Genomic DNA, 25719 nt, shown 5'->3' with positions numbered 1-25719 from the left:
TGTCAGGGCCATTCTTCTGTAGGAATTTTTGAACGTCAGGTTGCGTTGCGCTAAAAATATTGTGTGTCAGTTTAAGCACAGTCATTTATAATTTTTCTAAGGGGATGTTTCAAGTAGCAGCCTTCATTCAGTAGCTACTGTACGTTAAATCTCACCCACCCGTGTGTCGGAGATGTGAGCCGGACTGCTCTTCCCCTACCACTTGCTGCCCCCCCCCTCCCTATGTCTCCTGCCTGGGCGCTGGTAGGTGCTCGGACTGAGCGTTGTTTGCGCGTGTCGCGTCGTTGCTGTGGTGACTCGCGGCCGCCTCCCTGGGACAGCTGCTCCGCCGTCGACGTCGGCGTCTCCCCCGCTGCCCCTCCCGCCCCCACCCCGCCCCCACTTGGCCGCCCCGCCGGCGCGCGCCTCACTGCTATTCGGGTCTGGCCCGCGAGGTGACACAGTGCCCACAAACACGGACCACAGTCACCGCCCGGCTGGCGACGACGACGACGCGACGCGCTGTTCGCTCCTCTCCGGTCGCCCGACAAACCGAACCGAGGACCGTGACTTTGCAGCACAGTGACTGGGCGCGTCTACGCCGACCTGCGTCACCGAAACGACGGTCCTGGGGTCTTGTTCTGTTGTCACTGTCCGGCTGTCTCGGATTCAGTCCAGCACAGCTGTTTTCACACGCCGGGTGACGAAGTTCAGCTATAGAGGCCAAGACTCCGACCTGGATTATTGCTGCGGAAGAATATAAGGCACTTACATAACTTCCTGCGCCTTGCTGACCGGATATCAGTGAGTAGTGGAGCACTAGTCTTTGACGTACCGCACAAAGTGTCTTTTCTGTTTAGTATTCTGTGCCAGCGTCACTAAGTCTACTATCGGATGAACATTTGGCGTTTAATGATTTGTCCGACACATTTCTCTGTGTGTAACAGCGCGCGCGTGCGCACACACACACACACGCACACGCATGAAGCACAGCACATAAATAGACAGAACAGATTCACAGAGGCCTGTGTCCCTAACTTAATTACCATAAGTTTCAGTAGTCACTGTTCAAGATAATGAAAACGGTATAAAATGATTTAATTACAGAGAGATCATAAGGTTTCGGTACGAAATTCAAGATGATGCAATGTCAGCATCAAGTGGATGGGAAAGTAGAGTGACGAGCAATATTTATTTATTCTTTTACGCAACCTAACTAACATTTCAAGTGGAATAAGAAAAAACACATATCAAAAATTTAGAAATATAGTTTCTTAAGCTTCTTCATTTCTATTGATTCTTCTCAATAGAAGGTGAGCTTAGATGTCGGAAAATAGCTCTACGTCTGCAAGGCAGAGTGTAAAAATTTGTAGTTGTTAAATAGAAAATTAGAAAGACAGAGAGAGATGGAGGAAGGTGGAATATATATATATATATATATATATATATATATATATATATATATATATATATATATATATATATACAGCTGAATTGACTGTTGGAAGGGAAATACCGATGTAAATTATGGCGATAGGAAAGTGCTGTCAATAGCAGAGCTTTCAGTTAAATTTCGGTAAACTTGAAACAGGAGTCGAGATGGTCGTTGAATAGCAGTGATCTTTGTACTTACATTAGGCTGTGCGGAATGTGGAAGATCTTGTTGATATCTTGACAGTGAGACGGAGTGCTGCCTCATTTGGATTTGCCACAGCTTTGTTGAAGTCACCTACACAACAGTCACCCGAACTGGTATGGAAGAAAAGAACAAATATCCATAGCCTGCCGCTCCCATACATTTTTACAAGGTACCTGAGTACGCAGTGGGTATACAGTCTACAAGTGCCGATATATTTCGCGTTATATCGATTTCACACTTGAGAGCTTGCTTGAAAATGAATCATAAAAACTGAAGTACTTTGACCTTGCGTAGGAAACAAGCGCAGTGTTACAATATGTCATTCAAAAGTATGGGTCAACCTAAATAAAATTAGAGTTATTTTCGCTTTCTTCGAATTCTAAATACACAAGTAGCCAACCACAGTCCATCGTTAAGTCGGTATGAACTCGTTGATGGCAACGAACATGTTCGGTTGTGGACAGGTACGTAACAGACAGCTACTTCATTCTGGTGTCTCGCGAGCGACACTCGAATCATTCGCACGTGACGCAGATGGCCAGTGGAGTATAAATTGAGGGTAATGTAACGCCACACGTAGCGGCAAGTTTACGTATTCGTGTTATGACAGTGCCGACAGGCAAAAATGGACTAATTCCATATCACTGATGAAGTGTAAGAAAATTTTGTAACGTACGTTTCACGAAACAACATGCATGAGAACTGAAATATATTATATTATATTAATATATTGTATGTTAAAATATATACGCCTAGGTCCAAACTTCGAAATGTTTGGTACTGTTCCGTTCGTTCGACATTTATGAAATTTATTTCTATAGAGAAACTTACTGAATGTTTCAAATTATTGGCTATAAGAAGTTGCAAATTATTTACTGAAGGAGACGGAGACATACGGAATTTTAATAATTCTCGATATAAATATGGGGCATTTCTAAAGAGAGAGGAATAATGTGATTTTTTAAACTGTAATGAACAATCTAGCGGCACCTTAACGTGAATATTGTTCATCAAGCGGAGAAGTTAACGAATTTACACATTTGTAGAGATTTCGTGGTAGTAATTGATAAGGACTTGCGTATAATCATGCTTCTTGAAAACATTACCTATAAGCGTGTAGCGCGTAGCATATACAAGAAGTGAAGGAAGTCTAATGCTGTTTTATAGTCAATACGTCCTGAATATTTAAAATATGTATTTATTCTTGTAATGTATTGATAGTTCAAATGCTCATATTCTACCAGTTCACGAAACTGAAATTTATTTATTATATTTAATAATACTTTTGAAGGCAAATATTAGAAATAATAAAATACTTTGACAGCGTGTTAACATAATTTACTATAATAGTGGAAAAGTGCTGATTAAATGATGAGGCTAATAGTTGATGGAATTCTCAATCTGAATCTTTGTACACTAAAAGAATTGCATTTGTCAAGTTCAGTGAAGTGATCAAGTCTTAAAAAATGCGAAGTTTGTTGAAGATAGTAGCGTGCAAAATATATATGGTTGCCTCGAGTGTGCCATCAGCAAGCACTGTGTTTCCGGAGACATTTAATGTTTGTGTCTAAGATATCACCATATTTATGCACATCCTTCCGTTATTAATTGTATTGTAGAAGATACTATAATAGAATATCCATAGTGATTTCAAAAGCTTATCAACATTAAATAAACACAGTGTTGGGCATATTTCGATTCCTTTAAACAGACTATTATCAAGACAGTCAATTATTCTGTTTATTTGGAGAGCAAGTTTATCAGTCATCTCCCACGATGGGGGCTATCTCATTTCGTAGTCCAAAAAGTTACGCATATTTTTTTTTATCAGCAGAAACAGAGTTGCGACACCTTTCACACGTAAATGTAATATGAACACGATCCCTGTAAAAAGTAAACAGTCCCCTAATTAGAGATTAGCTATTTTATGCATTGGGACTACGGGTATTTACGTGTCTCATGGAATTAGATTGAAGAGGAAATATTATTAAAGTGTTGCTTCTAGGGTTCTGTGTTATACCAAGCTGTATCAGTACCAGATTTCATACAGAATCTGAACTTATTTATGAATATATCTTTATTTCCGTTAGTAAAAGCGTGCTCATTACTGAGAATCGTTGAAGTTTAGATTTGTGGTCTGTTTTGATTAACTGGAGACTATTTTCAGTTCACTCAACTTTGAAAAGTGAAAATTTTATTAGTCGCCCTTACTTTTGCATAACGCGATATTAAGTACCATGGTTAAATGCTGGCCTTATTTGATCTGTTTGGCAGTTTTCTGTAATACAATATTTTGTCTGCAAAATATTCAGTTATATACAAACTAGAAATAGAATGACTTTTGCACACGTATTTTTGAGAGCTTGATAGTTTCTCAGCCTTCGTTTGTACAACGATGAAGGCCATCTACGTATTACAAATGTACACATAAAAAGGGCTGTATTTCCCGCTTCATTATGTTGTGTGTACTGGTGCCTGGACATGTACTGAAAAACCTAAATTAGGTAGTATTTCACCGGAAAAGAGTCGTTGTCGTTGTAACTAGATTGTAGGTAACTGAAAAAACTGGAAGATATTTCTAATATGTATGATTAAGCTAGTAGAATAATGGACTCTATGCAAGCGATGTCTTCAAAGGCGCCAACCAGTGAAATCATATTTGTTGATGTACTGTTGGCGAGTTCTACATATAGGAACGTCATCACAGCCTAAAGTACTGTTTCATTTCCTTACAGTCCTTTGTTTTAGCCTTGTTACAAAATGGGCTTGCTCTTTAAAATATACTTTGATACCACTGCAGCTTCTTAAGGAACCCTTGAGTGTTTAACAATGAAGCTGCAAGTTGTATGTTGATGTGTTCTCCCACCTCAAAATATCCCTTAAGTCATGTGTCTCAGATAAGACAGTGCTTTAACAGCCTGTCTCCTCTTCACCTATGCCGCACTTGGAAAGGACATGGCGACAAATAATCGTTCTCTCTGATGTTTGTACGTTTCCATCTCTTCCGCCACTTACACTCTTATGGATGAATGGTGGCGCACGTTTATGACATTTGGGTGTTTTGGTTCCTTGTCTTTTACGGGAAATGAACTGTTGACTGCACTGTGTGAGCATGCCTCACGAATCGACTTCAGACTACAGTCTGGTGGTTTGTCTCGAGGTCCTCCACATCGCATGCCGAAGCCAGTACTGCTCCTCTACCAAGATGACACCCGCACAAATCTCGCTGTTTATACCTCGAATGACACTGTTCTTAAGAGACACCTCCATCAGCCTCTCTGCGACTCCTCCTCCAGATACACACTGGGACACTACTCCTCCCTCCCTACCGCCGGGCGAGGTAATACAGCAGTAGGACAATTCACTCACGTTCGGGAGGGCAACAGTTCAAATTTCCGTCCAGCCAGCCCCTCTAGGTTCTTCGCTTACTGTCGCTTCCGGAGAGGTTTCTTACAAAGGACACGGATGAATTCCCTCCCCACTCTTCCACAATCCGAGCTTATGCTCCATCTGTAACGACCACATCGTCGACATCCCACGAAACTCTATTCCTACCTCTTTCCCACTGCTCATCTTCCCTTGCGCACTACCAACATCGGCCTATCTCCCATCTAGTAAGAAAATGTTCTCTTATTCGTTGACAAGTGATGAGAGCATATCACAGCAGTATTTACTGTTCTCAGATATCCAGCGCAGTACAGCCGTTTCCGTAACAGGACATTTCTACAGGGTACCTTGCCATCTTCTTCATGATGACTATAATGATGATATTTGGTGTATGGGGCGCTCCCCTGCGTGGTTATCAGCGCACGTACAAAGTGAAATCTTTTCACTATCCAGTCTCGCTACTTTACCGAATGCTGATAAAATGATGAAGACAACATAAACAGGCTGTCCCCGGGTGGAGAAAATCCCAGAGCCGGCCGGAAATCGAATCCATGACGCCGTGATCCGGGGGCAGCAACGCTAGCCACAAGACTTCGAGCTGCGTACCCATTTTCTTTAGGTGTTACCTGTAGAATGAGCATATTCGCTATATACTTTATACTGTGTTTGCTCTCCGACTCTCCACCAACGAAACCCGTTCACACGACGCGTCCTGTGAAGTGTTGAGGGCCCAGCACCGTCGAAGGCCGGGCGCGAACCCCAGTCCCTAAGCGCTTCTGTAGATCCCTCCGGGCGCGGAAGTGGCTCTCGGCCGACGGTGTGATTTCAGTTGACAGACTGCTGGAAAAGCTTTACTTTGGTTGTAGCCACTGTTGATCAGCCTGTCGGCCACTGGTATTTCAATAGCCTCCTTCACAACACAGTCATAAAACGACGAGATCTGTCTTAGCACTTCTGTTTCTTCGCGCTACGGCGAGTTCTCTGTGGCCATGCAGTGTTCTGCAACTGCAGATTTTGTTGGTTGCTTTATCTGAAGGTGTCTTCTGTGACGATGACGGCTAGGCACGCTGTCGAAATATCGAATTACGAAGACGACTGCACCCGGCTGTATAGCCGAGAACGGTACAACAGCTGATTCGTCCGGAAAAGTTTAAGATCACGTATATATCCTTGGCTCAGGAAAAAGCAACAGGATTATGTCTTACAAAAATTTATAGTTCTGAGGATATTAACTTCACTCATGAAATACTGAGTCTAGTACAAAACTCGCTGAAGGCAAAACTAATGAATGAAAAGCGGATGACTCATGTATCGTGAACGTTTAACGAACTACGACGAATCAAAGGCCCCTGCTGCATTTATCTGTCTGTATACGAAGGCTAATCACAGAAACTACTGTAGGGATTTTAATATAGTCCTCAGTAATAGACAGAATGACTGGCGAGGAAGGTTCGTGTGTATAATTTATTATTGCTAAGCCAGACAAGTCGTCGGACCCTAGGTGCTTAGTGCTACCCGCGCTAGTACGGATAGGTCTTGGAATATGCGAAGGAAAATGAAACGACAACATGAAAAACAAATCACAGGTGATGCGGATGGCAGACTGTTATTCGCTGCAAGAATGCTGAGAAAGAATAGTCCACACATGAAGGAAACATCTTACAAAACCGTCGCTCGATCAGCACTTGAACTAAGTGGAATAGAGTAAATAGAGAAGATTGAAAGAAGAGCTACATGTCTCCCCACTGGTCCATTTAGCAAGTGCTATAGAGTCAAGGAGATGTTCAAATGGTTCAGATGGTTCTGAGCACTATGGGACTTAACATCTGAGGTCATCAGTTCCCTAGAACTTAGAACTACTTAAACCTAATTAACCTAAGGACATCACACGCATCCATGCCCGAGGCAGGATTCGAACCAGCGACCGTAGCAGTCGGGTGGTTCCAGACTGAAGCGCCTAGAGCCGCTCGGTCTCACCGGCTGGCAGGATGGGCCGCTAAAAAGGGTTACTGTGCATCACGGCTTACTGTTAGAATTCTTGGTTCTTAAATTCCTAGAAAAGTCAATTCCTGCGTATATCTTGCCAAATTGTAATCGAGGTAAAATTAAAGAGATTCGAGGTCATACGAAGGTTCATTAACAATCGGTATTCCAGCGGATAATTCGTGACTGAAACAGGAAAGAGGAGAATGAGAGTTGTTGTTGTTGTTGTGGTCTTCAGTCCTGAGACTGGTTTGATGCAGCTCTCCATGCTACTCTATCCTGTGCAAGCTTCTTCATCTCCCAGTACCTACTGCAACCCACATCCTTTTGAATCTGCTTAGTGTATTCATCTCTTGGTCTCCCTCTACGATTTTTACCCTCCACGCTGGCCTCCAATGCTAAATTTGTGATCCCTTGATGCCTCGAAACATGTCCTACCAACCGATCCCTTCTTCTAGTCAGGTTGTGCCACAAACTTCTCTTCTCCTCAATCCTATTCAATACCTCCTCATTAGTTACGTGATCTACCCACCTTATCTTCAGCATTCTTCTGTAGCACCACATTTCGAAAGCTTCTACTCTCTTCTTCTCCATACTAGTTATCGTCCATGTTTCACTTCCATACATGGCTACACTCCATACAAATACTTTCAGAAACGACTTCCTGACACTTAAATCTATACTCGATGTTAACAAATTTCTCTTCTTCAGAAACGATTTCCTTGCCATTGCCAGTCTACATTTTATATCCTCTCTACTTCGACCATCATCAGTTATTTTACTCCCTAAATAGCAAATCTCCTTTACTACTTTAAGTGTCTCATTTCCTAATCTAATTCCCTCAGCATGAGAGTAATGAACGAAAAATCTTCCATCGCACTCTAATGTGGCTTCCGTACGTAAATGCAGATTTCGACGACTATGTTCAGAGGTACTGTGATGTTCGCGGCACTTTTAGATTGCAGACCTGGCGCAGAGACAAGTGACGCCAGGGAAGAGTATTGTCACCACCCACCGGGTTCTCTCGTTAATCTCCTCTGCGAATAATTCGGTTATTCCTGGCGACAGAACGGACTCTTAGAACACACGCAGTTAATTACAGGTCGCCCCTTGTAATCTAGCAGCTGCCTTGTACGGGTCCCGCAAAACAAAGGTGTGCACCGGTGGCGGGGCGCGGTGCGTGTCGGCAGGGTCAATTAATCAGCCGCCGGCCGCCGGCAGCCGGTGACGCCTGGGCTGACTGCGGCGCGGCCTCGCCTGCCTACAGTATCGCGGCATCGCCCTGCGCTCGCCCTTCCCGCCCTTTCGCCGTGCCGCCCTTGGCCCTTGCCGGCGTCGCGTGCGCGCCGCCCATCAGTTAGGGCCGGCGCTTCTTCGCGCCCACGCGGCCAGCGCGGCCATCAGTCTTGCGGGCCGACTCAGATACACATCTGCGCGGCGCACCGCCGGATTACGCCGCACCATCGCGGCTACATTACGGCGGCGATTATACGAGTTACTGCGGGCTTCCGGCCAGCAGAAAGGCGTCTGGCCGCACTCCTCCTGCTCCACTAAAGCACCGCAGTTCTTAACAGTTTCCTAAAAGATTATTAGCTTATTAATTTTCTTGTCGTGGTTACGCCCTTCGGCCACAGTTCTACATGTGAAAGACTTTGTGAATTTTATACGAGGGCACTTCAATAAGTAATGCAACACATTTTTTAACTCAGCCAATTTTGGTTGAAAAAACCGGAAATTTCTTGTGGAATATTTTCAAACATTCCCGCTTCGTCTCGTATAGTTTCATTGACTTCCGACAGGTGGCAGCGCTGTACGGAGCTGTTAAAATGGCGTCTGTAACGGATGTGCGTTGCAAACAACGGGCAGTGATCGAGTTTCTTTTGGCGGAAAACCAGGGCATCTCAGATATTCATAGGCGCTTGCAGAATGTCTACGGTGATCTGGCAGTGGACAAAAGCACGGTGAGTCGTTGGGCAAAGCGTGTGTCATCATCGCCGCAAGGTCAAGCAAGACTGACTGATCTCCCGCGTGCGGGCCGGCCGTGCACAGCTGTGACTCCTGGAATGGCGGAGCGTGCGAACACACTCGTTCGAGATGATGGACGGATCACCATCAAACAACTCAGTGCTCAACTTGACATCTCTGTTGGTAGTGCTGTCACAATTGTTCACCAGTTGGGATATTCAAAGGTTTGTTCTCGCTGGGTCCCTCGTTGTCTAACCGAACACCATAAAGAGCAAAGGAGAACCATCTGTGCGGAATTGCTTGCTCGTCATGTGGCTGAGGGTGACAATTTCTTGTCAAAGATTGTTACAGGCGATGAAACATGTTTGGCCCAATGAAGGACGCAATCCGTGGGAGGCACTACGTGGATGATGAAGAAGTTATTGATGCAGTACGACGTTGGCTCCGACATCGACCAGTGGAATGGTACCGTGCAGGCATACAGGCCCTCATTTCAAGGTAGCGTAAGGCCGTAGCATTGAATGGAGATTACGTTGAAAAATAGTGTTGTGTAGCTAAAAGATTGGGGAATAACCTGGTGTATTTCAATGCTGAATAAAACAACCCCTGTTTCGGAAAAAAAATGTGTTGCATTACTTATTGAACTGCCCTCGTAGTATAAGTTACATAATTAAACAGTAAATCAAGGTCTCTTCCGCATGTTAAATAAATCACTGGAGCATTCATCACACGATCTCTATCTCACAACAATGCAAATGATTGGTTGCTCAGCAGAGAATAATTACTGTTCTATTAAGCCCTACTGAAGCCATCCGTTCGTCACCTTGTCCTTAGGTCAGGAATGGTTCTTGGGTCACGAAAAAAGCAACAAAATCTTTTCTCACTAACGCTGGCGGTTCTAAGGATATTCACTTCAGTCACGAAATATTGAATCTAACATAAAACTCGCTGAAGGCGAAACAAATTGTGAAAAGCGGATGGTTTTACTAAATGTGGTTATCAAGTGTCTCCACGTGCATTAGATCTAAGTAATGGACAAAAGCTCGGGTGCTGAATCCAACACACTCATTACGGCAGCGATTATGAGAGTCACTTCTGGCGTAAGGCTAGCGAGGAGTGTGGCCTCACCTGGCCTCTTCCATTAAAACATGGGAGACTACGTTTTAAGTTTTTAATTATTTCCTAAAAGGTTATTTATTTTTCTATTTTGATGTTTAGGAAGTCCAGGTTAGTCCCTTGTACCACGATTTTACATCTGAACAGACACTGCGAATTTCCGAATTTAAGTTAAATACGTATTTTCCAACAGCAATGTGGGTCAGTAACTAGTGCGAGCAATATATACTACATTATCTATGTTATTTGTGCTATTATATAAATGAAAATGAAGGAGAACGAAGGAAAAAAAGAAGAAAAAGAAAGGAAAGCAAAGGAACAGAAAGAATAGGTCAGACAGAAGAAAAGTAAATGAGAAGGAAGAGAAAAATCTAAAGAAAAAGATTAAAAGGAAAAAGACAGAAAAAGGAAGAAGGAGGAAAAAGGAAAGGAAAAAGAAAAGGAAAGGAAAGAACAGGAAAAAGTAAACATGGGGAAAGGACAGAAATACAAAAGAAAACGGAAACGTAAAACGAAAGGGTAAAGATAGATTAAAGAGGAAAGTGCCAGGCAGTTAGAACGGTTATCAGCATTTGTAGTGGTGTCTTTGTAATAAATGGGAAAGAATGTGGGAGCTGTCACTATTTCAGAACCTAAACCTCTAATTTATTTTTAAAACTTGCAAGAAACTCAGTTTCTCCATGGCCGGATACCTGCAACCGAGAAGGTCATCCCGTGGAGGGGGAATGAACTAGGTATCATTTTCCCCATAAGTATCATCGATGATGGAATTACGCACTTATACAAAACTAGCTTAGTACCCAGCATTTCCTGCATATGTATTTACTACAACCTTCTGTTAGTCCTTACCCTCCTTCCCTGTCTGCCTGTCTACCTACATCACCCTCTCTCTCTGCCCACCTCCTCTTGCACTCAACTCTTTGTCCATCTCCATCTGCCCCTCTCTCTATCTATCTCCTCCTGCCCCACAAATTCAATCTCCTCCTCCCCCTCTCTATATCCATCTTGTCCTCTCCCCTGTCTTTGTCCATCTTCTCTTTTCCCCTCTTATTGTCCGACTTTTCCTCTCCCCTCTCTACTATCCATATCTTCCTCCCCCCCTCTCGCTGTTTATCTCCTCCCTCTCCTTTCTGCGTCTCTCTCTTTCTCTTCCCTCTCTGTCCATCTCTTCCTCCTCATACCTGTGCCTCTCTCCTCCTTCCCCCTCGCAATCTATCGATCTCCTCATCCACCCTTTTCTCTCCACGTCATCACACTCACCCCAATAGGAGGCTGGTTGTTCTTAGTCCTACCGTATTTCTTTGCAGACTTTAATTAATATGCATACCAAATTCGATTGACAGGGATTTAGGATGAGGTTTCTACCCTTGGCTTTGCCCACATACGCAAATATTAAATATATTTCACACCTGTTTTACGTATTTCAAGCATATTTGTTCACATACTTCACCTATATGTCAAGCGAATTTTTCCCTGCAGTTTCATTTCACGTGGCACAATGTTTATGATGTCGTATCTCCTGAACTAAGTAATTGTACTATTTCAGCCAGTGGTATATGTGCCTACTGTCTGGGAAGTGTGTTGTGAATAGTCATCAGTAAAGAAGTAATAAATTAAAACATTTTGCATGAAGCACCAGTTTTTCACGATCCTCGGTATTTGACGTCATATCTTCTGAACTATGAACCGTACAACGACATATTTTCGTTGATACATTCACGGTATATGTGGATGCTGTCTGCAAAACGTGTCACAAATACTGTTAGTAGCAAAGACGTAATGAATGAAAATGTCGTGCTTCATGTTTTCCTACAGTTTTGCTGCACAAACAGCGAAAACTTAGTAAGCAGCAATGTTTTTTCCTTTCGTCATTTTGTGGGGATCGTCAGCGAGAAGGAGTTTCGTAAAGTTTTGAAATTATGTGTAATGTTTCTTTCGAGCCTCTAAGTACTGTCTTTATCAAATACTGGAAGACTAAAGTACGCGTATTATCTCGTCGTTGTGGATTACGCTGCTTTTCACTCCCAACACTTTTGATACGTGGATGGTCATTACTCCTACAGCGATTTCTTCCAGACAGTAAATGAGATGTGTGCCATGTTTTGTTGAAATCGGTCCAGTGGTTTACGAGGAGATGTGGAACACACATACATCCACTCCTATAATTTGTGTGCATTCGTGATATTCATAACTAGTACTGTTGTTTCAGAAGGCGAATGTAGAAAAACTACAAAACATACAGAAAATAGACACGAATCAGTAAATAGAGCACCTCTCCAATTTCTAATTCGCATTGCCAGTGCTCAGTACGAGCACTGTCTGTGACGCAGCGATCGTCAATACATGCGTGCAATTCACTGAAGTCGCTGATGTGAACTGTCTGGGTAGGTGCTGCAGCAGCAGCTTCAGAAATCTGTTCACTGGGTTGCCTATCTACAAGCGGGAAATAATTCGACGCTACAATACGGAACGGAGGATTTGTCTACATGTTCTGACGCAACTGCTCCCTAGCCCAGCTACGCCATGGCGCATATTACGAGTCGAAACTTGAAGGGATAGTCTGTCCACGGAAATGTGCCATTTTTAGGGTTCCGAACTTCAGTCGCTAAAAAAGAAACTGTTATACTATCCCTTTGTTGTCTGTGTGTGTGTGTGTGTGTGTGTGTGTGTGTGTGTTTTAACAACAATTTTTCTCAGGAATGAGTAGACGTGAGAGGTTCAGATTTCTGACAACTACTGAGAGGTCTGCAGTCCCTTAGCAGCGTAAAAAGTTTAAGGTTGTTAAGTTGTCGAACTAGAAAGACACAGCCATTTATCTCACATGTATTGATACTCTCAAGTTCACTTATCAAAACCTATAGGGTATTTCCCGTTAACCTAGATTCGTGAAATTGACAAGAAGCAACGTTTAGCAGTATAAGTAAGCAAAATATACAAAAATTGTTACTCTGTGATTATATCACGCGAAAAAATTTTTGCCAACTGATGTCCGACTGTCTGTCTGTCCGTCTGTTAAGATCCTTCTTCCCAGGAACGGGTAACCGTATAAAGTCCAAATTAATGTTAGATTCTACCGTCTACAGTCGCTTGGCGATGTAAAACATCTAAGCTTCCTAGTCGATGCTGTCGAAGGATACGGCCATTTACGCCACACCTTTTGAAACTCGTAAACTCACTCATCAAAATGTATAGGATACTTCCCGTTGTTCTCGAATCACGAAATTTTGCAGGAGCAACGTTTTTATAGTACAAGTAAAGGAAATATTCCGAGAAGTGTTAATTTGTCATTATATCACACGAAGGTCTAGAAATTCCCGAAACAGATATGTTTCCAGTATAGATATCGATAGCAAGCACCAACGTAGTCAAGAATCTCAGTTCTTGGGATGGATGAATTATCTGCATACATGACTAAGTTTCTACGAAACCCTTAGAGCGCGATTGAATTATCTGCATACATAACTAAGTTTCTACGAAACCCTTAGAGCGCGACTTCTATTCCCACCTGGCTGATTTTTCTGTGTGTCTCGTAATTTTCTTTCAGTCATCTCCTGAAACCCCCGATGAACTTGTCCTGTGTGTTAGGTGTTTTGATTAAACATGAATATATACAGGAAGCATATTAACTCAGAGAGCACTCCCAGATGTTCACATGGTGAGGAAAGGTCTATTTCATCCACTGGCTCATGGCGTCAGTTGCATCTGGTATGGGCTGACATGGTGCATGTATGCCGCCCTCGCAGCCATTGTAAGCCTTTCAGACCTTGAAACCGCTGTTTGTTTTCCTCACGAGGCTGAGTGCACACACATCCAGTCTTCCCACAGAGTAAAATCCGTTGGCACTATCGACAAAGTATCTCTTATGTTCAGACCGCACTTAACCCGTTAGACGTTGAAACAGTCGACACTGGCCAAAACACACAAATATACTCTCTTTCCCTTCCTGTTTAAGAGTTCGTCTAGTATTGCAGGAAAATCAAGAAAGTTTGCGTAGTCTCAAACTCTGATTTAAGAATAGTACTATCTTATGCCAAGAGACATGCAGCGCCTTATGTTACGTGCGAAAGTTTTCGCCTATAGATAACATTTATACAGTGCTCGTATGTACTACAATCAACCCTACTACCAATGTCTGGTGTGGCAATGGGGTCGTGTGGCATGGACGTTTTTTCGTGTGAAAGCATTTTTTGTCTGGCTAAAAGTTTAAGGAAGCGCAAAATAATAGAGAAAAGGGCTGACGAAGAACAATAAGACAAAGATTAGTGGGCACTAAAATGTTAAGGGGGCGGAGATTAAGAAAGGGGATCAAGAACACATTCGTGTTGGGTTGTGTTGGGTAACAGTTCCGTAGTACGGAGACACTGGCATCTGGTTTTTTTTGCTCATACGCGGAGCCACTACCACTATGTCATGCTAGCCTAATCAACACAACCGTAAAGAGAAAACTTTTGTTTTTATTGCGTTGTTTCTTAAGACTCCGTAGTGATTGGCAATGAAACAATGAGAAGTCGCTTTGTTGATCAAGCAGTGTGACTTGGCCGTTTGTGTTGTTACTTGTTTGAATTCTGTCATATATACACTTAAAAAACAATTATTGAAATATCTACGTGATTGTAAAGCCGTGCCGAAGTCAATAAAATGAGAAAAAATCAGACTGTCCGAATTTTCGCTAAGTCCTGTCTTTATCAAATACTGGAAGACTAAAGTACGGGTATTATCTCGTCGTAGTGGATTACGCTGCTTTTCACTCCCAACACTTTTGATACGTGGATGGTCGTTACTCCTACAGCGATTTCTTCCAGACAGTAAATGATATGTGTGCCATGTTTTGTTGAAATCGGTCCAGTGGTTTACGAGGAGATGTGGAACACACATACATCCATTCTTATAATTTGTATGCCTTCGTGATATTCATAACTAGTACTGTTGTGTCAGAAGGCGAATGTAGAAAAACTACAAAACATACAGTAAATAGACACATGCTTACAACCCTCCTGTTTCGCCACCGCTGGAGAAACGTCCGCTTACGCTATTCTCATGACCCGTAGTCTTTAATCACACAGCGCAAGCTCCCAAGCCCCATCCCACTCACCAATTAGCACTAGCAGTAAGCCAAATTTGTAATTATCATTTACTGATGAACTGAGGGAAAATGAAATCATTATTAACAATTTCTCAGTGCAACTAATGTCATCAGCACGTTGGTACTACATCTACATCTACATCTACATTTACACTCCTGGAAATTGAAATAAGAACACCGTGAATTCATTGTCCCAGGAAGGGGAAACTTTATTGACACATTCCTGGGGTCAGATACATCACATGATCACACTGACAGAACCACAGGCACATAGACACAGGCAACAGAGCATGCACAATGTCGGCACTAGTACAGTGTATATCCACCTTTCGCAGCAATGCAGGCTGCTATTCTCCCATGGAGACGATCGTAGAGATGCTGGATGTAGTCCTGTGGAACGGCTTGCCATGCCATTTCCATCTGGCGCCTCAGTTGGACCAGCGTTCGTGCTGGACGTGCAGACCGCGTGAGACGACGCTTCATCCAGTCCCAAACATGCTCAATGGGGGACAGATCCGGAGATCTTGCTGGCCAGGGTAGTTGACTTACACCTTCTAGAGCACGTTGGGTGGCACGGGATACATGCGGACGTGCATTGTCCTGTTGGAACAGCAAGTTCCCTTGCCGGTCTAGGAATGGTAGAACGATGGGTTCGATGACGGTTTGGATGTACCGTGCACTATTCAGTGTCCCCTCGACGATCACCAGTGGTGTACGGCCAGTGTAGGAGATCGCTCCCCACACCATGATGCCGGATGTTGGCCCTGTGTGCCTCGGTCGTATGCAGTCCTGATTGTGGGGCTCACCTGCACGGCGCCAAACATGCATATGACCATCATTGGCACCAAGGCAGAAGCGACTCTCATCGCTGAAGACGACACGTCTCCATTCGTCCCTCCATTCACGCCTGTCGCGACACCACTGGAGGCGGGCTGCACGATGTTGGGGCGTGAGCGGAAGACGGCCTAACGGTGTGCGGGACCGTAGCCCAGCTTCATGGAGACGGTTGCGAATGGTCCTCGCCGATACCCCAGGAGCAACAGTGTCCCTAATTTGCTGGGAAGTGGCGGTGCGGTCCCCTACGGCACTGCGTAGGAGCCTACGGTCTTGGCGTGCATCCGTGCGTCGCTGCGGTCCGGTCCCAGGTCGACGGGCACGTGCACCTTCCGCCAACCACTGGCGACAACATCGATGTACTGTGGAGACCTCACGCCCCACGTGTTGAGCAATTCGGCGGTACGTCCACCCGGCCTCCCGCATGCCCGCTATACGCCCTCGCTCAAAGTCCGTCAACTGCACATACGGTTCACGTCCACGCTGTCGCGGCATGCTACCAGTGTTAAAGACTGCGATGGAGCTCCGTATGCCACGGCAAACTGGCTGACACTGACGGCGGCGGTGCACAAATGCTGCGCAGCTAGCGCCATTCGACGGCCAACACCGCGGTTCCTGGTGTGTCCGCTGTGCCGTGCGTGTGATCATTGCTTGTACAGCCCTCTCGCAGTGTCCGGAGCAAGTATGGTGGGTCTGACACACCGGTGTCAATGTGTTCTTTTTTCCATTTCCAGGAGTGTATATTCCGCAAGCCACCCAGCGGTGTGGCGGAAGGCACTTTACGTGCCACTGTCATTACCTCCATTTCCTGTTCCAGTCGCGTATGGTTCGCAGGAAGAACGACTGCCGGAAAGCCTCCGTGCGCGCTCGAATGTCTCTAATGTTACATTCGTGATCTCCTCGCGAGGTATAGGTAGGGGGAAGCAATATATTCGATACCTCATCCAGAAACGCAACTTCTCGAAACCTGGACAGCAAGCTACACCGCGATGCAGAGCGCCACCCTTGCAGAGTCTGCCACTTGAGTTTGCTAAACATATCCGTAACGCTATCACGTTTACCAGATAACCCTGTGACGAAACGCGCCGCTCTTCTTTGGATCTTCTCTATCTCCTCTGTCAACACGCCCTGGTACGGATCCCACACTGATGAGCGGTACTCAAGTATAGGTCGAACGAGTGTTTTGCAAGCCACCTCCTTTGTTGATGGACTACATTTTCTAAGGACTCTCCCAATGAATCTCAACCCGGCACCCACCTTACTAACAATTAATTTTATATGATCATTCCACTTCAAATCGTTCCGTACGCATACTCCCAGATATTTTACGGAATAACTGCTACCAGTGTTTGTTCCACTATCATATAATCATACAATAAAGGAATATATTGAAACAGTGAATATAAATAATAAAAGATACGCTTCTTGGCGCCTAACGTGGTAGGTGAGTCCCCACTGTCTCTCTCTCTGATGAAAGGATACGGCTCTTGCTCCCCTGGCCGTGCTTACGCTGTGTGTCCATCTTGCGCGGTCTTGGATCAATTGGCTTTGTGATCCTACCTACTCGCTAGCCTCTCGTAACAAAATATTCCTATACAGTGCATTAAAACATAGCAACTATATGTAATAAACGTGGGCCGGGGGTGTGACATAAATGCCACAATCTGACAGCTGCCTAAGATGGCACGTCAACGTGTGTCACGGATTTTGTAGTAGAGAAGAGTTTGTACTTTTTGGTTTACTTAGCATTAACGTTCACAAACTGTCCAGTTTCAGTCCTTCTTTTTTGTTAAAGCTGTTTGTGCGCTTTTGAATTCCTACGGCCTCTCTGCACATCCTAGCATAGTAGTGACTGTATCTTGATAAAACCATAGTATCAGAGAAACGAGTTTGGTGCTTCCCTATTCCCGGTATGTGATCTGCTACTGCCAATTTATCCGTATTGCTCTTTTGTTCCTTAAGGCGAGGAGGGGGGTTATTTTACTTCTGCAGTTCTTATGACCTACGCCCGCAGCTTGTCACAGATTGAGTATATAAAATCCCTTCCACCTGCGGTCAAGTATAAGGAACTACAAAACTAACCAATAACACCCGCCTTAAGGAACACGAGAGCAATTGTCACCTGGGCAGCACGGATAAATCGGCAGTGACTGTTTATACAATGGCACCAAGAAACCACCAAATCCGTTTCTCCAATACTATGCTTTTATCAAGTACTAGTCATTTCTCTGTTAGGATGTACAGTGAATCATTACAAATTGAAAAGATCAAAACTAAATCTAACAGGAGATAAGGAAGATTGAAGTTAGAGAAGTTTTGCGCAAACTCCCCTCCACTACCAGTTTCGTAACACACGTCAACGCAACTCTGCAAACTTAGACAGCTGTCTCATGACGTCACGAAATGTGGATCGGGGCCAGCGACATGTACGATCCCTCTGGATTGCGTCACAGCTCGTGACACTGCAGGTGATATGAGCTTCGGCGACCGGAGGGAGTTACTATTTTAGACAAGTTTAATAATTTCCAAAACGTTTGATAATTCCTAACATGTTCGATTACACGCAATCTGTCGAAACCACATGACAAAGTTAAGCCCTTTAGTGGGTACCTTTTCTTTGGCATATTGATTTCCTACAGGCCCCAGATGGAGTGGAGCATTAGTGACGTAAATCGGGCAAGTGACGCCAGAATTTCGTTGCGGCGTGGGGGGCCTTATTTTTCCTGGCTTCGCCACGGGACTGTGTAAACAGTTCAGCTCGGTGAGCTTATTTCAGACTAACTGCCTTCTTTGTCATTATAGCACCTGATGACGTCTTCAGCGTTCGAAGACGAAACGAAAAGCGGAGAAACGGGCCTTGGACCACGGTCTACAGCACATAAAACAAAAATCATTAATGATGCCCCATCCACCTCTGAGACGTTAAGCGTCTCTGGTGCAGCATAATACGAGACGCTCTTCGTTGTTCAGTACTGAACAGCAGTACGGCCTAAAATAAACTCGTGCAGGTAATCTGTCGACTCGCGGGAAATTGAATCCAACATTTTTGTGTCTCATTTATGTCACTGAAAAGTTCCTTCGGCCATGTCATTTGTTGTATTATCCCTAATTACCTTACAATTCCTTCTTTCTTTAAATTTTCACTGAAGTAATCCATTTTCCGAAGTTTCAAAGAACGTGTGCGCAATGGATCTTAAAGGTACGAGGCGTAGCAGACCACAATGAAGTGAGATAATTAATCTCAGAAACAAATTGTCTAATATTAAATGTCGGTAATATTACTTTCTCTCTGATAGTTCAGGTGCGTTCTTGTTAACTCAGAAGAGAGAACATTTGTCAAAGGCTAAATTTTAGCAGTGAAACTATTTGCAACTAGACCAGGTCGAAATAATTGCTACTCGTTTCTACGCTAAATTGCATACAACTATTATTTGGGCCACAATCTGTAAAAAAATGATTTATTTTTCGTTCAGTTTACTTCGTTTCCTCACATCCGTTTGTGATATAAAATCCTTATGCAATTTTTCACATCCATGATCGATCTGCACTCATTCTGTGGGAGACAATTACCCACATTTTCTTTTCAGCACAGTGTAAAGTTGTTTTACCTCCAATAATTATTATCTATGTTATTTTATCCATATTGGATCAAAACATCTGTGTAATGAAAAATATTAGCCACCTGAAACCGGCTATGGCACCAAATAAAACATTTAAAAAGTATTTGTGGCTGGTTGCGTCAATCACCAACTATTGTTCTCTATGATTCTATTACAATAAACAATATAAGATATCCTCACAACGCGGCAGCCATCTTCTCACCGTCGCTGCTCGCCGACTAAGATTGCGTTGTCCAGCACTGCGAAGTTGTGAATCAAATGAAGAGAACGATACAGCAGTCTTGTCACTATTTCCGTCAACTTAATATGAAACAAAATTATATATAGCGTTACAGTTTTCTTCCCTAGTCTATCGACACATCGAATGTTTAATTTTTCATGAAAGTAATCGCGTATCGCACTCGCAAAAGCGCTTTTATTAAATCTAGTTAGGATGACTGGTTTCTTTCCAAACAAAAGTTGACTTACCACTTACCAGCCTCTCGTATCACTAGCACTATGAATTCGTTTCCGCAGTCCGACTCTCTCTCCATCTCACCTGTCTGCATTGAATGTAGTCATTTTCGTCACCACTTTTCCGTCGCAAAACTGAGCCGTCAGCTTGGGAAGTATTCCGTATTTTGTGCCTCATAAAAGAATCACCACTAATCAGCCTTATGCTTAATTGTAATAATAGTACTGAGGATCCTTAAAAAAATTTTTTTACCGTTTTTACTCACCTGTTTTTATAAATTAAGAATTCTGGAAGATGAGACGTAAGCAAAAATCCTGACTCGACCTTTCCTTATTTACGCGGGCCACAGGTACACTGATAAAATTGTCTGTGACCGAAACGTGCACCAGTATGCGCACGAGAACTGGAAGACCTTTCTGTTTACGGTGCCAATTGGTCACGAGAATGACTCGAAAATTATCGAAACACACACGAGTAATATTAGGAATAATGAAAATAACGCGATTTTATACTGACTTTAAGTCAATATCTTGCTGTAAGTACCTTTCATTTTGAAGTTAGGAACACTTGCAGCCTAACAACATATTCAGGGTTTGACAAAGCGGCCCACATGTACTAAAATGTTATCGACCCTGTTGTAGTCGATTACACAGTCGACGCTACCAAAGACATGTAAACTACAATGCGCGCGAGTAGCTGTTTGATGGTCTTTAATGTTTGCGGCCGGCCGGATCTCACAGACGTCAAAACGCTCCCTACTTTCTCAGATAGGTAATTTTAAATTCAAGATTGTACAAGGGATTTAAAAAGGACGAATTCCTCGTACTAGAATAATGGGTTCCGGCTTTGCAAATTCAATCACATCAGAGGCAAGAATCAACCACCTACAGACTCAATAGAAAAAAATCCAGTTAATACCCTATTGATTGATTCCAGTGGTTAACTACATTAAATTGGAATTAAAGCAAAATCGTATTCAAATATCATAAATTTACATAAAATACATTAAGTCGTTAACAAACGAATGGCCCGCAGTGTACGAGGCCACTAATGAGAACATTGCCTAAGTCGTTCACTCTCGAATGTACTTTCCTCTGTAGTATAGGAGTTAACAGTATGTTACTGACATTGTAATGAGCAATCTGTTCGTTCAACAAATGTGGCGTAGCCACGCGGCGAGATAAAGGCAAATTCACACTATACATTAAATCATTTGCAAATTTGCATGAGTTATCCCCATAGCCATATTAAAAATTTAGAAAATGTTTGCATAAGAACGCTCTGATCTTCACATGCTACTGAATGTGACAGTATCGCATGCTCCAGATGTTCTGTATGCACAAGGATATTCACCAAAATCAGTAACGAAAAAAAATGACAAGAATTTAGTTAATTCATGGGTAATTCAGGTTAGAAAGAAAAAACGGAGGGACGGAACTTACAGAGAGACATGAACGACTGTTAAACACTCTTCTGCTTCACGTGTGGGGGCCTCAGGAACAAATTTGAATTCACTCGAACAAAAGTTTCTGGAGAGGATCGCATTCACTAAAAGAACGATTATTTTGACTGATGGCTTTTGCATTGAAACGGTGAAACTAACAAGAAACTTCGAAGAACCTTACATCACGCAAGCGCACGTGTATAAGAAAAATAAAATAATTAAAAAAGCCGACCCGGATCAAAATATAACACGCGAATCAGTCTAAAGTGAACTACAAACATTAATTCGATGAGAAACTCTGCATGTGAAGCACTCCGTCAGCCCTGCCGCAACAGAAGGCTCTACAAATCTTCCCGACCACGTGGAAGCCTGTGCACAAAGACTCAGAATCGACAAAAATTACTAATTCCCTTCTAATCAAATGAAATATCACCGTAAGGACTCTTAAATAGCAACCGATGCCTGAATGAAACTAGATCTGGAAGTCAACTGTCGGAGCGAAAGCAGCACTGGGTTTGAAACCTAGAAGTGAACGTCCAGAGTGACTAAAAAACTCAACCTCTTTGTCCTCCCGGCGCTACGCTATAAAAAAGAACACCTAAACCGATAACGGTCAAGTGAGTCACGTAACCTCCTACCACCCAATAAACATGGGAGGAGGCGGTCCTTGCGAAACCTTCCGCCCAGAGAAATTCGAAATGACTGACGAAACCTGAACACGAACACCTATCCTCGCTACATGCGTAGACAATGCCTGTGCAAGAGATGCAGTGAGTAACCCAGAAGTGAACATGGTACAAATTATCCAATTACCTGGCAATACAATTATTTGTGCTAGTCTTTCGTATTCTTGTATTCATATGGCTCAAACTGGTATAAGAATAAATGAAGAGGAAACGGGTCAGCCATAAAACTAGCGGACGCGTTTCAAAATGCAGTGGCAAAAATAATTTCATGTTCAGTAATTCACACAATTGTTGACAGAATTAAAAAATCTAACATTGTGTCATAATCTAAGCATTAAGATTTAAATGTTCAAGAAAATAAGTCAACTATTCAAGTTAGAAATTGTGTACAGGGCTATTACAAATGATTGAAGCGATTTCATAAATTCACTGTAGCTCCATTCATTGACATATGGTCATGACACACTACAGATACGTAGAAAAACTCATAAAGTTTTGTTCGACTGAAGCCGCACTTCAGGTTTCTGCCGCCAGAGCGCTCGAGAGCGCAGTGAGGCAAAATGGCGACAGGAGCCGAGTAAGCGTATGTCGTGCTTGAAATGCACTCACATCAGTCAGTCATAACAGTGCAACGACACTTCAGGACGAAGTTCAACAAAGATCCACCAACTGCTAACTCCATTCGGCGATGGTATGCGCAGTTTAAAGCTTCTGGATGCCTCTGTAAGGGGAAATCAACGGGTCGGCCTGCAGTGAGCGAAAAACGGTTGAACGCGTGTGGGCAAGTTTCACGCATAGTGATGTGAAAGATTCAGTGTTTAAACCTCCTCTACCAAGAAACGTGCCAGAACTGTGAGTTCGTATCAACAATGGTTTCGAACTCACATGCTGCGCCGAGTGTGAGAGGAACTTGATTATCGGCTTGACGTCTGCCAAAGCACTAACGGGGCACATATAGAACATTTGTGAATGCCTAAAAAAACTTTTTGAGTTTGTGTATGTGTGTGCAAAGCATTGTGAAAATATCTCAAATAATAAAGTTATTGTAGAGCTGTGAAATCGCTTCAATCATTTGTAATAACACTGTATATTATTTGAGGTAGCGTAAGTAATACTGTACCGATTACCCGCTACGTTTATTCAGTATTTGAGAATGAGATCACTTAGCGGCTTCCAATGAACATAGTTTTAAGCCTTTATGAAATTTTTTCTCTCTGATCCCGCGGCACAAAATGGTCAAACGAAAAGAATTTCTCGCTAAGATACTTTCACACTTCATGCTGTCAAACTTCACCATCATGCATGGCGTTTTAATTTATTACTTGTTAATTACTAACTCTGTTCGCAACACACTTAGCAGACAGTATTCACATACACTATGTGGTCAAAAGTATCCGGACACCTGTCTGAAAATTACATACAAGTTCGTGGGGCCCTCCATCGGTAATTCTGGAATTCAGTATGGTGTTGGCCCACCCTTAGCCTTGATGACAGCTTCCACTCTCACAGGCATGCGTTCAATCAGGTGCTCGAAGGTTTCTTGGGGAATGGCAGCCTATTCCTCATGGAGAGCTGCACTGAGCAGAGCTATCGATGTCGGTCGGTGAGGCCTGGCACGAAGTGGGCGTTCCAAAACGTCCCAAAGGTGTTCTATAAGATTCAGGTCAGGAGTCCGTGCAGGCCAATGCATTACAGGGATGTTATTGTCGTGTAATCACTCCGCCACAGGCCGTGGATTATGAACATGTGCTCAGTCGTGTTGAAAGATGCAATCGCCATGCCCGAACTGCTCATCAACAGTAGGTAGCAAGAAGGTACTTAAAACATCAATGTAGGCTTGTGTTGGGACAGTGCCACGCAAAACAACAAGGTGGTGCGAGCCCCCTCCATAAAAAACACGACCACACCATAACACCACCGACTCCGAATTTTACAGTTGGTACTACACACGTTATCAGATGAAGTTCACCGGGCATTCGCCATACCCACACCCTGTCATCGGATCGCCACATTGCGTACTCCACACAACCTTTTTCCACTGTTCAATCGTCCAATGTTTACGCTCCTTACACCAAGCGACGCGTCATTTGGCATTTACCGGCGTGATGTGTGGCTTATGAGCAGCCACTCGACCATGAAATCCAAGTTTTCTCACCTTCCGCCTAACTGTCATAGTACTTGCAGTGGATTCTGAAGCAGTTTGGCATTCCTGTGTGATAGTCTGGATAGATGTCTGCGTATTACACATTAGACCTTCTTCAACTGTCGGCGGTCCCTGTCAGTCAACAGACGAAGTCGGCCTGTATGCTTTTGTGCTATACGTGTCCCTTCAATTTTACACCTCACTATCACATCGGAAACAGTGGACCTAGGGATGTTTAGGATTGTGGAAATCTCGCTTGCAGACGTATGATACAAGTGGCACGAAATCACCTGACCGCCATCGAAGTTTGTGAGTTCCGCGGAGCGCCCCATTCTACTCTCTCACTATGTCTAATGCCTACTGAGGTCGCTGATATGGAGTACGTGGCAGTAGGTGGCAGCATAATTCACATAACTTGAAAAAAGTATGTTTTTGGGGTTGTCCGGATACTTTTGATCACATAGTGTATATCACTGTATTTATACACAAAGTTATATCATTGTAATCCCCACAGTTCAAGGGATACGATGTCATAAACACTAAGAAACGCGAATATTTAACTCTTTTATACATTTGAGTTCGATTCCTTAAGGACTTGGGGGAAAGGGGACTACTGGTTGTAGTGTCATGTCTAATTGGGATCACGAAAGTTCTCTATTCAGCAGTTTCCCTGTGTGATACTTAGTTTCTACTTTTATGAAGTCCCCCTCTGTTATGCTATTAATGTCTTAATGCAGTCTAGTGATATTCACCAGTTTTTAACATTCGTTGTACTGTTTCTCGGAAAGGTATTGTATTTCTACTAGTCTTGAATGTGGCTTCAGCGTCCAAAGGTGCCTTCCACTACAAAAACTTAAGAAAAATACAAGTGGGCCGGGTTTTCTATGTGATAGAATTGAATACTAATTCAGTATTCTTGACATTAACACTGTTCATTTTTAGTTTTCCCGTCACAAATTTCGCAAATGCTCTTTTAACATAACTTAGAGACATTTTCATATGCACTTCGTAGTAATCTTCAAAAACAGACTAAATGTACAGTATCGAAACACTCTGGGAGAATGTAACGACAAACACCGCTGAAGCGACGAGCTCAGCTGAGAGAATAGAAGTGCCGCCATTGGTGCGAATTTTATTGCATATACAAACACAATTGCTTCTAAAAACAACTCGATTGTTCTGTTAGTTAATTAACTAATATATCATTTTCATGACGAAGAAACAAACACAAGATTGTGATTTGTATTTTCCCGTGAAACTTATAGCTAATAGTATAACACAGCAATGTGTAAAATTATTATTACGTAATGAACCGACTTTGAACAATACAGACTCCGGCAGTGTTCTAATGTACTGCGTAATTATGGAAAAACGTTACCCCTGATA

The 25719-nt window shown here is 43.2% G+C and overlaps 1 protein-coding gene across 4 annotated transcripts in view; it reads left to right on the top strand.

Annotated features, from left to right (window-relative positions):
* The window catches only part of LOC126191140 (inactive dipeptidyl peptidase 10), a 1759372-nt gene that overhangs the window by 47621 nt on the left and 1686032 nt on the right, over positions 1 to 25719 (top strand). For 3 of the 4 annotated variants that reach the window (XM_049931895.1, XM_049931894.1, XM_049931892.1), the window contains exon 1: positions 456 to 783. The exons of the other annotated variant lie outside the window; for it this stretch is intronic. The gene's annotated coding sequence lies outside the window, so the exon portion shown is untranslated. Of the gene's footprint in view, positions 1 to 455; positions 784 to 25719 lie in introns of those variants that run through there. 4 annotated transcript variants of the gene reach the window in all.

This window comes from Schistocerca cancellata, chromosome 6 (assembly GCF_023864275.1).
Source record: "Schistocerca cancellata isolate TAMUIC-IGC-003103 chromosome 6, iqSchCanc2.1, whole genome shotgun sequence".
Taxonomy (NCBI): domain Eukaryota; kingdom Metazoa; phylum Arthropoda; class Insecta; order Orthoptera; family Acrididae; genus Schistocerca; species Schistocerca cancellata.
Note: the sequence above shows the minus strand (reverse complement) of the source record. Positions and strands in the feature narration are given on the sequence as shown.